This window comes from Scyliorhinus canicula, chromosome 13 (genome assembly GCF_902713615.1).
Source record: "Scyliorhinus canicula chromosome 13, sScyCan1.1, whole genome shotgun sequence".
In the NCBI taxonomy this organism is placed as follows: domain Eukaryota; kingdom Metazoa; phylum Chordata; class Chondrichthyes; order Carcharhiniformes; family Scyliorhinidae; genus Scyliorhinus; species Scyliorhinus canicula.
The window spans coordinates 151850800-151868280 of NC_052158.1; positions in this window are offsets into that span (position 1 = coordinate 151850800).

Here is a 17481-nt window from a genome sequence, read left to right on the forward strand (position 1 = left end):
CTGGCCCAGTCGAGGGAGTTGTGGGTTGGTATTGGAGAGACCACAGACAGAGAGAGAGGAACCTAGGGAGGGGTAACATTTGGGAGACCTTAGGAGGAGCCCACCCACCATCACAACGCAAGGGAAAAGTTGCCAGGCTGTCAGCCTGCCGTAGACTGTTACCACCTTCGTCTAAATTCTGGCTGATTCCCTTAAGTGGCCATAAAGCGTGCACTTGAAGGCTTCTGTTGGACCATGAGTGGGCGGGGAGGCCCTGGCGCTGGGGAAACTGTGTAGGGAGCAGGACTCGGTGGGTAGAAGGCAGGTGGGTAGACTGCTGGTGGATAGGTGGCAGGTTGCCAGCCTACTTGGTAATACGTCTTCAACTGCACTGGCATGGGCCATAACATTCATCCCCACATTTCTGTGAGTTATATTGCTTGACTAACAGTGCATTGCATTAAAAATTGAGAAAAATTAAGATTAAAAAATGAAATTGGGATAAAAGAAAATAAAACACGGAGATGTCTGAAGAGATGTTGAGATGTATTATAATGTAATTATAATCCAGGTAATTATAGACTGGTGAGCCTGATGTCAGTGGTAGGAAAGCTGCTGGAAAAGATACTGAGGGATAGGATTTGTTTCCATTTGGAAGAAAATGGGCTTATCAGTGATAGGCAACATGGTTTTGTGCAGGGAAGGTCATGTCTTACCAATTTAATAGAATTCTTTAAAGAAGTTACAAAGTTGATTGATGAGGGAAGGGCTGTAGATGTCAGAACGTAGACTTCAGTAAGGCGTTTGATAAGGTTCCCTGTGGTAGGCTGATGGAGAAAGTGAAGTCTCATGGGGTCCAGGGTGTACTAGCTAGATGGATAAAGAGCTGGCTGGGCAACAGGAGACAGGGAGAAGTAGTGGAAGGGAGTTTCTCAAAATGGAGAACTGTGACCAGTGGTATTCCACAGGGATCCGTGCTGGTACCACTGTTGTTTGTGATATACATAAATGATGTGGTGGAAGGTATAGGTGGTCTGATTAGCTAGTTTGCAGATGACACTAAGATTGGTGGAGTAGCAGATAGTGAAGGGGACTGTCAGAGAATACAGTAGAATATAGATAGATTGGAGAATTGGGCGGAGAAATGGCAGATGAAGTTCAATCCGGGTAAATGCGAGGTGATGCATTTTGGAAGATCCAATTCAAGAGAGAACTATACGGTAAATGAAAAAGCCCTGGGAAAATTGATGTACAGAGAGATCTGGGTGTTCAGGTCCATTGTACCCTGAAGGTGGCAACGCAGGTCGATAGAGTGGTCAAGAAGGCATACGGCATGCTTTCCTTCATCAGAACGGGTATTGGGTACAAGAGTTGGCAGGTAATGTCACAGTTGTATAAGACTTTGGTTCAGCCACATTTGGAATACTGCGTACAGTTCTGGTCGCCACATTACCAAAAGGATGTGGATGCTTTGGAGAAGGAGCAGAGGAGGTTCACCAGGATGTTGCCTGGTATGGAGGGCGCTAGCCATGAAGAGAGGTTGAGTAGATTAGGATTATTTTCATTAGAAAGACGGAGGTTGAGGGGGAACCTCATTGAGGTCTACAAAATCATGAGAGGTATAGACAGGGTGGACAGCAAGAAGCTTTTTCCCACAGTGGGGGACTCAATTACTAGGGTTCACAAGTTCAAGGTGAGAGGGGAAAAGTTTCAGGGAGAGATACATGGAAAGTTCTTTACGCAGAGGATGGTGGGTGCCTGGAACGCATTTCTGGTGAAGGTGGTAGAGGCGGGCACGATAGCATAATTTAAGATGCATCTAGACAGATACATGAATGGGCAGGGAGCAAATGGATACAGATCCTTAGAAAATAGGCGACAGTTTTAGGTAGAGTATCTGGATCGGCGCAGGTTTGGAGGGCTGAAGGGCCTGTTCCTGTGCTGTAATTTTTCTTTGTTCTACTTTGTTCTTGATGTGAATTTGCATAGCAGTGAGAAATGCGTGTTTCTCTAAGTGACTGGATAAAGTAAGTGCATTTAGTGCATTCCAATCACTCAAGTGTGTGATTCACTGCTCTGACATTTGTTTGATTTGTTCAATATTTACAAGCATTGGGATTGCACTACTCAGGCCACTCCAGCGTGAAGGGATATGAATAGATCAAAGCTACAGATGTTTTTTACGAGCTGTCAATCACAGACCACTACTCGGAAGATATACAAGGATTGCAGCTAGTGGATATGTGGGAACCAGAGGCAGGCACAGTTGTTCTCCTTCCAGGATTGGATACGTGGAGCTGCAAGGTATGCATCACAGCTACAATGAGTCCTACAGTCCTGTCCGGACTGATCTCTAGCTTGCAGACAGGGGTCTCTTTTCTGTGGGGTGGGGTTAATATTACATTGGTCTCTGTGAGGGGGGGGGGGTTTCCTTGTCACAGGGGTCCCTGTGGGGTCCCCATATTCCAGGGGTCCCTGTGGGAGAGTCACTATCACAGGGGTCCCTGTGAGAGTCCTCCTATTACACGGGACCCTATCAAGGTAGTCCCTTTGGGAAAGGGCCCTAACACATGGGTTTCTGTGGGGGGTGGGGGGGGGGGGGCGAGTTGGCCATTCCCGTACTTCGGAGTGGGGGGCACCCAAGCAATCCAGGCTTGAAGGGCAGCCATTTGATGGGGGGGGGGGGGGTGTTAAGGGAGTGATTTGTGTCTGGGGAGGTGCAGGGAAGGGTGCCGGCCGCTAGACCTCAATTTTGGGCCGCCCGCTCAAGATGGCTGCTGGATAACGGGATTCCCTGGATATCCCTCGTATTCCACACCAAGCATAAATGTGCATGGTGTGGAACACTGAATTGCATACCGCTTTATGACCAGAAGGGGATTGTAAAACTGGTGCTATTCAGCTCTGCAGGAGTCTCCCAAACGCAGAATTCAGCCTGAGGCTCCTGCCCCGTGCCAGGCGGGGGTGGGGGGGGAGGGGGGGGGACTTGCGTCATCCAGTTGGCACTTCTGGCTGAAGATATTTGCCAGCGCTTCAGCCTTGACTTTTGAACTGCTGTTGTGAGCTCCACCATCATTGTGGATGGGGCTAGTTGTGGACTTACATTCTCTAGTTAGTTGCTTAATGTTACACCAGCATTCACGTCTGAGTGTTGCAAGACTGCAATGTTTAGACCCCATGCGTTGGATATTGCATTGCTAAACTATTTCTATTGGCTCACGGCCTACAGCTCAGAAGTGATTGCTGCAGAGTTGATAGATGCACAGGGCTTTGATCCCATCAATTTTCCCTGGATTCTAGAACAGTTCCATGGCCCCAAATGAATCAAAGGTAACTTCGCTATTCGAGGAAGAAGAGGCTGGATTTTCGGGTTCCCCAGCAGAGTGCTTCTCGGCGGCGCCATGTTCGCTAGCGGCCGTATTTTCTACTCCAGCCGCTTGCCAGTTGGGATTTCCCATTTAAGCTATCCCCATATCGCCATACGCAGGCTTGATTGTGCTACCGGCGGGAACAGAGAATCCCAACGGCCGTTGGATTCCAGACAACAGGTCACATATAGGATACCATAATCGGGATTGACAAAGTTAACATAGATTTATGAACGGAAAATCAGATTCGACAAACCTGTTACTGTTTTTGCGAATATAAGTAAGAGGATGGATAAGGGATCAGTAGATATGGCATATTTACCTTTGTAAAAATAATTCAGCAAAGCGCAGCATAATAGGTTATTACATTTAAAAAGTGTTCATGGTACTGGGTGCAACATAATAGACTGGATGTCGATTAATTAATGGATAGACAACAGAGAACAGGATTAACATGACATATTCAGGGTGGCAGGCTGTCATTCGTGGGATTCTGAATAGATCAATAGTTGGGTCTGGTTATTTAAAGACTAATATCAATGACTTAGATGAGGGAACTGAATTTAATGTTTTCAATGCTGATGATACAAAGTTATTTGGGGAAGCTTATCTGTGAAACGAGGCAAATAAGCTGCAAAGGTTTAACGTCAAGTTAGTGGGCATGAAAGGGGCAGATGATTATTCCTTGCGAATAATATCCTCCCACAGTCCAAAGACGTGCAGGTTAGGTGGATTGGCCATGATCAATTGCCCATAGTGACCAAAACAGGAGGGGTTGTTGGGTTACGAGGATATGGTGGAAGTGAGGGCTTAAGTGGGTCCATGTAGGCTCGATGGGCCGAATGACCTCCTTCTACACTGTATGTTCTATGTTCTATGTTCTTTCAGTCATTTCTATACTGCCTTATCGCATTTTACTCAATATTGCGCACAATGAAACAATAGTCTTACTTTTCCGCTTTTGGAAACAACCAGAATGCCACTATGAGTTAATTAGAATGGGGCATATGGATGGAAAGAGTGAGATAAGGATGGCAAGGGAGGAATAAAAGGAATAGCATGAGAAGGATGGCACGGAATGCATGAGAGGCATGGCCGAGTGGAGAGGATGAGATGATGGAGTAGGTTAAGTGTGGTAAAATACCGGGATCAATTATTTGATATATTTTATTATTCAAACATTAATTTTGAGCTAACAATCAAGACTCACTAGATTTAAAGGTTTTAGAAAGCTGTCAATTGAATTAATAAGTCAGTGTTGATTCAGAAAGAAAGAAGATGAAATCAGTTTATATCCTCCACAGTTTTTGCTCAGCGAGACTCCTGTGCACAAGCCATCACAGAAACTTGGACTCATGGAACGAGCAGTTCTAATGTTTCGAAACTTGAATATTTAACACGACTTTACCATGAACACGTTTAGTAGTGAGCAAATTGATTTCTCCGATGACCAATGCTGAAATTATAATAAGCATATTTCAAAGAAATAGAGTTATTCCTCGAATAGTTTGAGTCCAAAATTAGAAGGTGCTGTCTGAGGGCACTGGACTTGTAAATACTGTGGGTAATAGGGTAATACTGTGGGAACCTGTGGCTGGATTCACTGTTTTTGGGACTATGTCCCCACGCCATCATAAAAAAGTGGACTTTCACGCTAGAAAAACTGGCATGAAAGGGCCACATATTCCTAGCCCTGCAGGGGGCGAGGAGGGACCCGACGTGGATCTAGCAGATTTTGCTGTAGATACGGCCCCCCCACTTCCGGGTCAGAGGCTGCGCATGTGCATGGCAGCAACCTCCAGTGGCCGCACCATGCTCCATGGCGGACTCAGACCGTGGAGCAGGACTCTAAACATAGACCACCGATAGCCCGCAAGCCCGACCAGGACCACCTGCTCGAACAGTGCCCGGCTGCATACAAGGCTCCCTCTGCCCTCCGATTGGCCTGCCCCCAACCAGGGCGGCCATGCACTGAGGCTGCAGCTGCCACGCTAGTGTCCCTACCGGCCAGACCACATTTGATCCACGCCATCGGGACTTCGGCCAGTCGGGGGCAGAGATGGCAGAGCGGGCCTCCAACAATGGCCTCAGCTAAGATGTGTGGCGCGATGTACTCTCCAAGTATGTCGCTTTTCGGGCCCCGGAGAAACGGGACACAGGCGCCAGTCCCGATTCCACGCGGGAACTGGATTCTCCACCCTGGCGCCGGTCGCGAGTTTGGTGTCTGGGTTTGGAGAATCCAGCCCCTGGGCTCCCAAAGCAGATGGTGCAGTTTGAATTCAATTGAAATCTGGAAATAAAAGTCTAATTATGACTATGAAACAATTGTGGATTGTTGTAAAAACCCAACTGGTCCTTTAGGGAAGGAAATCCGCCATCCGTACCTGATCTGACCTACATACCACTGCAGACCCACAGTAACTTGGTTGACTTTTAATTGCCAGCTCAAGGGCAATTAGGGATGGGCAATGAATGCTGACCCAGCCTGCGACACCCAATTCCCATGAACGAATAAAATAAAATCCATGATGTTTTTTGAATAAGTGTTAGCAGATTGAGGACTTAACACATTTTAAAAGGTCCTTCTCTCCGCCTGGTGAGCCCACTGTTCGCATTCGATTTCCGAATTTTTGAAATTGGTGTGATACTCCTCAGACAAAAAATATAGACTGCATTGTTTCTTCAACATTTGAATCGGGGCTTACACCAGTTATGGGAAGCTGAAGCTATATTCACATAAACAGATATCCTCATAGCTGAACGCCCTTTCGGAAACGCGGGCGGAAATGTATTTATTGGTCAAAAGGAACATCAATGCTTTCCCTTGTATCCCTCACTCCCCCAAAAAATGAATCACCTCCCTGCGACACTGTCAGTCACCCCTTCCCCAGTGCATCGCCTCGTTTGGAGACATTCCCTTTTTGACTGACTCCTCAGAGGGGACTTGCGGCTGGATTCTTCATTCCTGAGAAAGTGTTGACACCGGTTCGTGGTTCGAGGACTTCCGCAACAGCAAAACTGGCGCCGCACCTGGACCCGTTCAGTGACAAAGGTCCAGCAGAATATATCTTAGAAGGCAGGATTCCCCAGGATTCTCCCTCGTTGAACATCTCAACGAGGAAATGCAGTCTTGCTGATTGCAACAGCCCCATAGCCACTTTTACCAAGTAGGATAGATACTCATTGTCAGCCAGGTTCCCAGCAGTTTACCGGGCAGTGCTCATTGACACGCTGCCTGACTTTAGCAGTTGAGTTTTCAGCAGTGCCTGAGGACATACCCAGAGTCTCGAATTCTTGTTATTTTGTCACGTGTCCGAATTTTCTGGATTCAGCCAACAAGTAGTGACCATTTACATTCCATGTAAGACAAACAGGTACAGCCTTCTGCATCTTTCTCAGAGCTTGTTTTGAAAACTTTTGAAGCTAGCAATGGGGGTTTCCAAGCTCTTTGGCCAATCAAAAATGCATCTTACATTGTCAGAAAGCACGAGGCCTTGAACCCTTGTATTAGGAAACGACTACAACGTAATGCCGTTATTGAATAACCGTTAACAACTAAGTTGAGAAAGTTTTAATGACAGATTTGGATACAACTGTGGCCTGTTTCATTCTTGTTGAATAATAGCCCGCGTGCTTTAGAGATTCAGAAATTATTTTCAGCAACATCTTTATGTCAGTTCATTGGGATTTTTTACATGGGAACTGCCCAGAATTAGACCACAATACACAATTCAACCATTCATTCTGTTAATGTCAATTGATGCTCAAATCTTCTCACAGTTCCCTTAGAATAAAGTAAGACATAAAATGGTCTTTAATGGGCATAAATCAACGCAAAAAATCCTAACTTAATCATAAGGTCGTCCTCGCACCTTATGTTCATCTTTAAGTACGAAAATTAGAGTTCGACTCACTCAACAGCCACTCAAGCATATTGGACACAACAGACAAAAAACCTGCAAGTGGGGAAGCTTTCAGACTTTTAAAATGGAAGTTACGCTGAAGCCATAAAAATGTATGAATTCAGTGCGGATACATTTAACAGTGAGGGTCAAATAAAAATTGCAAGACAACACGAGAAAGCTGACGTTATTTTGTAGTGCACCTGAATATCTGGTGGCAATGCTAAATTAGCCTGTCAGCAAGGGCAGCTACAGGAAACTTGCATCTTGTATCTTGGGGCCGCGACCGTTTTATGGACGGGGTTGCGTTTGTGTGGAAGGATCACTATTGCTGGTATAGAACCTGACACGGGCGTGTTGTTGCACTCAGAACTCACTCACCAAATTCCGTTTAAGAATGGATTTGCGTCTCGATTACAACCGTCGCTGGGCGCAAGAATGGAGATAACTCCCCAGTTGCAAATTAACGTGTGCAACATTTACGTTTGCAGAAAGATAAGTGGTAGAAGAGCTGGAATTTCTCGTATCATTAATTTTCCATCATTAGTGTAGCCGCTCAACCTTGGTCGAGATTCCCTTTGGTCCTCAACGCGGTTGAATTTGTTTCCTTATTATTTCTTAGCAATTGCCGTTTAAAAACAGCCCCCAGCTGTAGTTTAGTGTGTGTGTTTGTCATTTTCTACTTCTTCAGCTGACAACGCATTAATGTGGCAAGTCGCGTTCTTTTGGGACTTTTCAAGGAGACACATCCTGAGTGATACACATCGAGAGTGGGATTGCAACTTGGTAATTTGGTGCAGTGAGGTAATTTGGTGCAGAGTGAGAGAAGGTGCTTTTTAACCCTGGTAAGTGACTGGTAAGTAGTTTTTCTTCTCATTGTCTAATTTATTTATTTTTATTTTGAAATTGTTGTTGTATAAGTTTACCTAAGGTTTAAGACATGGCAGGAGATCCCAGACCCGTGTCATGCTCCTCGTGTGCGATGTGAGAGCTCAGCGACACGCCCACTGTCCCTGGCTCTTTCACGTGCAAGAAGTGTGTTCAGTTGCAGCTCCTGTTAGACCGCTTGACGGCTCTGGAGCTGCGGATGGACTCACTTTGGAGCATCTGCGATGCTGAGGAGATCGTGGATAGCATGTTTAGCGAGTTGGTCACACCGCAGGTGAAAATTAATGCGGGAGATAGAAAATGGGTGACCAAAAGAAAGAGCAAGAGTAGGAAGGCAATGCAGGTGTCCCCTGCAGTCATCGCCCTGCAAAACAGATATACCGCTTTGGATACTGTTGAGGGAGATGGCTCACCAGGGGAAGGCAGCAGAGGCCAGATTCAAGGCACCGTGGCTGGCTCTGCTGCACAGCAGGGCAGGAAGAAAAATGGCAGGGCTATAGTGATAGAGGACTCGATCGTAAGGGGAATAGACAGGCGGTTCTGTGGACGCAATCGAGACTCCAGGATGGTATGTTGCCTCCCTGGTGCAAGGGTCAAGGATGTCTTGGAGTGGCTGCAGGACATTCTGGGCGGGGGGGGGGGGGGGAGGGTGAACAGCCAGCTGTCGTCGTGCACATAGGCACCAACGATATAGGTAAAAAACGGGATGAGGTCCTACAAGCGGAATTCAGGGAGTTAGGAGTTAAACTAAAAAGTAGAACCTCAAAGGTAGTAATCTCAGGATTTCTACCAGTGCCACGAGCTAGTCAGAGTAGGAATGTCAGGATAGATAGGACGAATGCGTGGCTCGAGAGATGGTGCAAGAGGGAGGGATTCAAATTCCTGGGGCATTGGGACCGGTTCTGGGGGAGGTGGGACCAGTACAAACCGGACGGTCTGCACCTAGGCAGGACTGGAACCGATGTCCTGGGGGGGGGGGGGGGGGGGTTCTAGCGCTGAAGGGGAGGGTTTAAACTAATATGGCAGGGGGATGGGAACCGAGGCAGGAAGTTAGAAGGTAGTAAAACAGGGACCGAAGCAAAAGGAAGTAAGGGGAAAAGTGCAAGGCAGAGAAGACATAGTCAAAAATCTAAAAGGGCGACAGTACAAGGTACAGTGACTGAGGGGGGCTCAGTAAATAGGCCCAGTAATAACGAAAGGAATAAAACTGGATATGTTAAGATTCAAAACAGAGGTAAAAAAACCAACATAAGTGTACTTTACCTGAATGCTCGTAGTATTTGGACTAAAGTTAATGAGTTGATGGCACAAATCATCGTAAATGACTATGATTTAGTGGCCATTACTGAAACATGGTTAAAGGATGGTCACGACTGGGAGTTAAATATCCGAGGGTATCAAACTATTCGGAAGGACAGAGTGGATGGTAAGGGAGGTGGTGTTGCTCTGTTATTTAAGGATGACATTCGGGCAATAGTAAGGGATGACATCGGTGCTACGAAGGATAAGGTTGAATCCATTTGGGTGGAAATCAGGAATAGTAAGGCGAAAAAGTCACTGATAGGAGTAGTCTATCGGCCACCAAATAGCAACATTATGGTGGGGCAGGCAATAAACAAAGAAATAACTGATGCATGTAGAAATGGTACAGCAGTTATCATGGGGGATTTTAATCTACATGTCGATTGGTTTAACCAGGTCGGTCAAGGCAACCTTGAGGAGGAGTTTATAGAATGTATCCGCGATAGTTTCCCAGAACAGTATGTAATGGAACCTGCGAGGGAACAAGCGGTCCTAGATCTTGTCCTGTGTAATGAGACAGGATTGATTCATGATCTCATAGTTATGGATCCTCTCGGAAGGAGCGATCACAATATGGTGGAATTTAAAATACAGATGGAGGGTGAGAAAGTAAAATCAAATACTAGTGTTTTGTGTTTAAACAAAGGAGATTACAAGGGGATGAGAAAAGAACTAGCTAAGGTAGACTGGGAGCAAAGACTTTATGGTGGAACAGTTGAGGAACAGTGGAGAACCTTCCAAGCGATTTTTCACAGTGCTCAGCAAAGGTTTATACCAACAAAAAGGAAGGACGGTAGAAAGAGGGAAAATCGAACATGGATATCTAAGGAAATAAGGGAGAGTATCAAATTGAAGGAAAAAGCATATAAAGTGGCAAAGATTGCTGGGAGATTAGAGGACTGGGAAATCTTTAGGGGGCAACAGAAAGCTACTAAAAAAGCTATAAAGAAGAGTAAGATAGAGTATGAGTAAACTTGCTCAGAATATAAAAACAGACAGTAAAAGTTTTTACAAATATATAAAACAAAAAAGAGTGGCTAAGGTAAATATTGGTCCTTTAGAGGATGTGAAGGGAGTTTTAATAATGGGAAATGAGGAAATGGCTGAGGAACTGAACAGGTTTTTGTGGGTCGGTCTTCACAGTGGAAGACACAAATAACATGCCAGCGACTGATAGAAATGAGGCTATGACAGGTGAGGACCTTGAGAGGATTGTTATCACTAAGGAGGTAGTGATGGGCAAGCTAATGGGGCTAAAGGTAGACAAGTCTCCTGGCCCTGATGGAATGTATCCCAGAGTTCTAAAAGAGATGGCTAGGGAAATTGCAGATGCACTAGTGATAATTTACCGAAATTCACTAGACTCTGGGGTGGTTCTGGTGGATTGGAAATTAACAAACGTGACACCACTGTTTAAAAAAGGTGGTAGGCAGAAAGCAGGAAATTATAGGCCAGTGACCTTAAATTCAGTAGTAGGGAAGATGGTGGAATCTATCACCAAGGAAGAAATAGCGAGGCATCTGGATAGAAATTGTCCCATTGGGCAGACGCAGCATGGGTTCATAAAGGGCAGGTCATGCCTAACTAATTTAGTGGAATTTTTTGAGGACATTACCAGTGCAGTAGATAACGGGGAGCCAATGGATGTGGTATATCTGGATTTCCAGAAAGCCTTTGACAAGGTGCCACACAAAAGGTTGCTGCATAAGATAAAGATGCATGGCATTAAGGGTAAAGTAGTAGCATGGATAGAGGATTGGTTAATTAATAGAAAGCAAAGAGTGGGGATTAATGGGTGTTTCTCTGGTTGGCAATCAGTAGCTAGTGGTGTCCCTCGGGGATCCGTGTTTGGCCCACAATTGTTCACAATTTACATAGATGATTTGGAGTTGGGGACCAAGGGCAATGTGTCCAAGTTTGCAGATGACACTAAGATGAGTGGAAAAGCGAAAAGTGCAGAGGATACTGGAAATCTGCAGAGGGATTTGGATAGGTTAAGTGAATGGGCTAGGGTCTGGCAGATGGAATACAATGTTGACAAATGTGAGGTTATCCATTTTGGTAGGAATAACAGCAAACGGGATTATTATTTAACCGATAAAATATTAAAGCATGCCGCTGTGCAGAGATACTTGGGTGTGCTAGTGCATGAGTCACAGAAGGTTGGTTTACAGGTGCAACAGGTGATTAAGAAGGCAAATGGAATTTTGTCCTTCATTGCTAGAGGGGTGGAGTTTAAGACTAGGGAGGTTATGTTGCAATTGTATAGGGTGTTAGTGAGGCCACACCTGGAGTATTGTGTTCAGTTTTGGTCTCCTTACTTGAGAAAGGACATACTGGCACTGTAGGGTGTGCAGAGGAGATTCACAAGGTTAATCCCAGATCTGAAGGGGTTGGATTATGAGGAGATGTTGAGTAGACTGGGACTGTACTCATTGGAATTTAGAAGGATGAGGGGGATCTTATAGAAACATTTAAAATTATGAAGGGAGTAGATAGGATAGATGCAGGCAGGTTGTTTCCACTGGCGGGTGAAAGCAGAACTAGGGGACATAGCCTCAAAATAAGGGGAAGTAGATTTAGGACTGAGTTTAGGAGGAACTTCTTCACCCAAAGGGTTGTGAATCTATGGAATTCCTTGCCCAGTGAAGCAGTTGAGGCTCCTTCATTACATGTTTTTAAGGTAAAGATAGATAGTTTTTTGAAGAATAAAGGGATTAAGGGTTATGGTGTTCGGGCCGGAAAGTGGAGCTGAGTCCACAAAAGATCAGCCATGATCTCATTGAATGGCGGAGCAGGCTCGAGGGGCCAGATGTCCTACTCCTGCTCCAAATCCAACGTAGCCGAAGTTTAGACCAGATTCCAATGATTTCAAAACTTTTTGCTGCTTTGTGAGACGTTTCCCACCCAAGATTCTTTTGCAAAAACAAGCATTTGTTGCACTTCGGATTGGGATCAACTGACGCAGCGGACAAGACATCCAAACTCTTAAGTTATTGTACAACAATTTCCTTCATTTTCCCTTCCCAGTTACTGATTTAGGAAAAGTTACCACAAATTATCTGAACTCGATTACTCAAAGTGCCACAACTCACGGCTTCGACTTAGATATCACCTGTTGCGAGGCAAGATGGTCAGTCTGCCTCACGTTGGGTTCCAATATCTCTGAGTCCTGGGTTCAGGGTTCCTTCACAATAGCTGTTCCTGCCAGTTATTGCTATTCATGTCTCCGATGTTTCTCCTTTTAATCCAGATCTTGCCGTCACTGATCGAGGTCACAGGGGTGATGGTTAATCACTGTCCAATCTGAGACATAGCAACAAGCACATCTTCACAGGTTTATTGATAAAGTCTGTCACATGTACCAAGGTACAGAGAAAAGTATTATTCTGCGTACAGGCTTGACAGATCACTCATAAACATATACATACATAAGTACAACATACAATAAATAATTATAACAGTAAAAAAGAATAAAAACATTAAAAATACAATTTAATCATACATGGGCCATTCAAGAGTCTAGTAGTAGCAGGGAATAAACTGTTTTTGAATCTGCTAGAATGAGTTCTCAAGCTTTTGTATCTTCGGCCCAATGGAAGAAGTTTGAAAAAAGGACAATCATGATGTGTGGAATCCTGAGGAAGTAAAGGCGTTCTTGCCTTTTCATAATCATAATGTTGACATAGGTGGACCAGGATAAATTGTTGGTAATGTTCACACCTAGGAACTTGAAATTGTCAACCATCTCCACATTATGTGATGTGGAGTGGCACAGTAGTTAGCACTGCTGCCTCACAGCGCCAGGGACCCGGGTTTAATTCCAGCCTCGGGTGACTGTGTGGAGTTTGGACATTCTCCCTGTGTCTGCGTGGATTTCCTCCGGGTGATCCAGTTTCCTCCCACAGTTCAAATATGTGCAGGTTAGGTGGATTGGCCACGATCAATTGCCCTTTAGTGTCCAAAGATGTGCAGGTTAAGTTAAGGGGTTATTGGAAAAGGGCAAGGAAGAGAACTTGGGCGGAGTGCTCTGTTAGAGGGTCGGTGCAGTCTCAGTGGTCCGAATGGCGTTCTTCTGCATTGTAAGGATTCCATGGTTTGATGATATAGACAAGGACATGTACTATACCTTGCTTCCTAAAGTTGATGACTAGCTCCTTTGTTTTGCTGACAATAAGGGAGAGATTGCTGTCATTACACCATGTTTACCAACTTCTCTACCTCTCTCCTGTACTCTGACTTGTCGTTGCTTGAAATCTGACCCACTATGGTTGTATTATCAGCAAACATATAGATGGAGTTGGAGCCAAATTTTTGGCACATAATCATGTGTACATAGAATATAATAGAGGGCTGAATAAGCAGCCTTGCACGGCCTTGTTGTTTAGGACTATCATGGAGGAGATGTAATTACCTATTCTTACTGATTGTGGTCTGTGAGTTTGGAAATCGAAAATCCAGTTGCCAAGTCCTAGGTTTTGGAATTTGGATATGAGCTTGGTTGGAATTATGGTATTAAAAGCAGAACTATGGGCAATAATCAGGAGCCTGACATTAGTGTCCTTGTTGTTGAGATGTTCCGAAGATGAGTGTAAGACAAGGGAAATAGCATCTACTGTAGACTGGTTAAAGCACTAAGCAAATTCCAGTGGATCAAGGCAATCTGGAAAGTTGAATTTGATGCATCTCATGACTCATCTCTCGAAGCACTTCATAATAATAGATATCAGGGGCACGGGGCAATATTCATTGAGGCACACTGATTGGCTTTTCTTTGGCACCGGTATGATAATGGTTTCCTTAAAGCAGGTGGGAACCTGAGAACAGAGTAAGGAGAGGTTAAAGATGTCTCCGCGAATACACTCGGCAATTGGTCCATGCAGGATCTAAGTGCACGGCCATGAATGTCGTAACTACAGTTCTTGAATCGGTCAAGGTCTCCCATCTTAGACACCTCAGTCCTGAACTTCAATCGGGGAATGGATCTCCCTATTGAACCATCGTTTCCGATTCGGAAATGAACATATTAACTTATTTGGCAGCCAGTCCTCAACACACTTCCTGATGAAGTCTGTGACTATAGCAGCATGCTCGTTTAGGTTGGTCGCTGAGTTCTTAAATATGAGCCAATCCACTGACTCCAAACAGTTGGGTAGGAGCTCTTCCAGTGCCTCAAACCGGCATTGCACAACTTTCTTCCCTGTATCCTCCGCTTCAGTGTCCGCTTGTATTCCGGGAGAAGGAGAACCATCCTGTGTTCCAATTATCCCAAACGGAGTCGGGGATGGAGTGGTAAACATCCCTGATGGTTGTATAACCATGGCCAAGGATGTTCGGGCCCCTGGTGGGAGGGGAAATGTGTTGGTAAAATTTTGGAAATGCCCTCTTGAGATTGGCCTGGTTCAAATCGTTGGCCATGATGAACGAGGCCTCCAGTTATCAGTTTCAAAGTTATTTACACCAGTGAACAATTCATCAAGCACCTTCTTCAAATTTGCCTGGGGTGGAATGTAGACCGCTGTAATAATGGCAGAAGTGAACTCCCGCGGAAGACACTTCACAGTCAAGTATTCAAGATCTGGGGAACAATAGCTCTTCAGGGTCGCCACATATGAGAACCGAGGTGTTGATGAGGAAACAAACCCCACCGCCCTTTGCCTTGCCCAAGGACGCCGTGCAGTCCATCTGATGAATTGACAAGTAATCACCTGTAATCTCTGCTGGAATCCATGATTGAATGGCGGAGCAGATCGATGGGCCGAGTAGCCTAATTCTGCTCCCATGTCTTATGGTTTAATGGTGTGGAGATGCTGGTGTTGGGCTCCGGTGAGCACAGTAAGAAGTCTTACAACGCCAGGTTAAAGTCCAACAGGTTTGTTTCAAACACTAGCTTTCGGAGCACTGCTCCTTCCTCATTCACCTGAGGAAGAAGCAGTGCTCCGAAAGCTAGTGTTTGAAACAAACCTGTTGGACTTGAACCTGGTGTTGTAATACTTCTTATTGTGGTTTTATGGAATTATTTACAGCTGCAAGGCCATCTCTGGCTCCAGGTACACACGTTTTCTCAGTCAGACTCTCACCAGTCATTCCCTAGCATTTGCCAATGTCATTGCTTCTCCTTGGTTCCCTTGTTGACTACTCCACCTGCATCTAACTGCAACCTAATAATGTTACTACTCAAATTTCGAGCGAATGTCATCTCAACAATGGTGGATCCCACTTCTGACAACAACATGCAGTATTTTGGTTTTGGGAGCCGCAAATACCTAAGATAGGCAATCGTGTGTAATTCTAAAGTAGTTTATTAAGTTTATTAAGAAGAAGCAATTTAGCCGCATTAGTTAAATAGACAGGAAAAGCATGCAACGCGTGACAGTTGAGAGCAGTTCACTTATCCGAGAGGACATATGGATGGTTGACACGGAGTGTGCGGATCTCAGTAGCTTTCTGCTTTCAAGCCTAAGGGGCTGGTTCAGAACAGTGGGCTAAACAGCTGGCTTGTCATGCAGAAAAAGGCCAGCAGGGCAGGTTCAATTCCTGTCCCAGCCTCCTGAGCAGGTGCCGGCATGTGGCGACTCGGGGCTTTTCACAGTAACTTCACGGAAGTCACTACTTGTGACAATAAGCTATTATTATTATTAAGTGTTAGGGATCACTTCCGTCGGTCTTCCTATTGCCTCATGGCCTTCACCTCAGAAGTGATTGCTGCAGAGTTAATAAATGCATTGGCCGAGTCGGCAGAAGTGGCACGACGTGCTGGTCCCTGGGCCTGCAGCGAATCTCCAGCCCTAATGGGCCGAAGGCGTCACGCCAGCGTGAATCAAATATCCTTCAGAATGGCGTGAACCAGTCGCGGTGGTGACACCGACGAAGGAGGAGGTAGGCGTCAGCATGGGGGGGATGCCAGAGATGCCGCGACAGCACAGCCATGGGTGCAGGGGATGCCGTTGTCGAGGGTGGAGGCTCCCCAGAGCCGGGGTGGTGGGGCGGTGCTGGTGTGGGGGGGGGGGTAGGCGGGGAGTGTTGTGGGGGTCGGGGCCATGGGGGTGCCAGGGGGTCGGGGCCGGCGGGGAACTTGGTGGGGTGGAGGGGTGTCGAGGAGGGGGTGGGGCCGGGAAGAGAAGTGTCGGGGAGGGGGTGGAGCCTGGGTGGAGAGGTGTCGGGGAGGTGTCGGGTGTGGGGGGTGGTTTATGCGTGGCTAGGCACCAGCTGGTTGCAGAGGGGGGTTATGTGCAAGATAAATGTCATCTACCCCCATCCCCTGCAGCCGGTTATGATTGGCCATCACCCAGTGCTGCTGGGTCCATGGTGGGGGCCGCTGCCCTGCATGAAGCCCTATAGGAGCTGGAGCAGGGACGTGACAGGGAGACAGCAGAGGCTGCCGCAGGGGAGTGTGCCACAGAGGGGCAGGTGGCAGCCACCCAGGCTGGAGGTCCGCCTGCCTGACAGGATGAGGGGTAGGAGGAGGAGGCTATGCCAAGGCGACGGAGGCACCCGATGAGGCCTCACCTGTACCGGCACCGCATGTCCTTCCAGGACCTCGCGGACAGGGCATGCAGGAGGAGACTCCGGATGAACCGGGAAACTGTCGCTCGTATCTGCCACCTGATGGCATAACTGCCATCGTGTAGAAAGGGGGGTGGACATCCTCTCCCGGTGGTCGTCAAGGTGATGGTCGCCCTAAACGTCTATGCCACGTGATCGTTCCAGTCGCCGAGTGGGGACCGCTCTGGCATCTCCCAGGTGTCAGTGACAGGTGCATCGTGCAGTGACCCACTTACTCGGTGACTACTTTTCTGGCCTTACAGGCCCTACGACTATGTCTAGGTGGTTCCCCAAACGGTACAGCAGAACTGGAGGCAGACCCCTGTGCCTCCTGCCCTGTGACTCGGGTCCCTTTTGGAGGCCATTTCCTTGGGTGACCCAGCCTGGATGGGCCAGGCTGCGCCTAGGGCAACCAGGAATGTGTGCTGCCAGCCTGTTCTGCTCATTTCCCACCAGATGCAGCTGGGACGGAAGGGGGGTAGTCCAAGGTGTCGTGG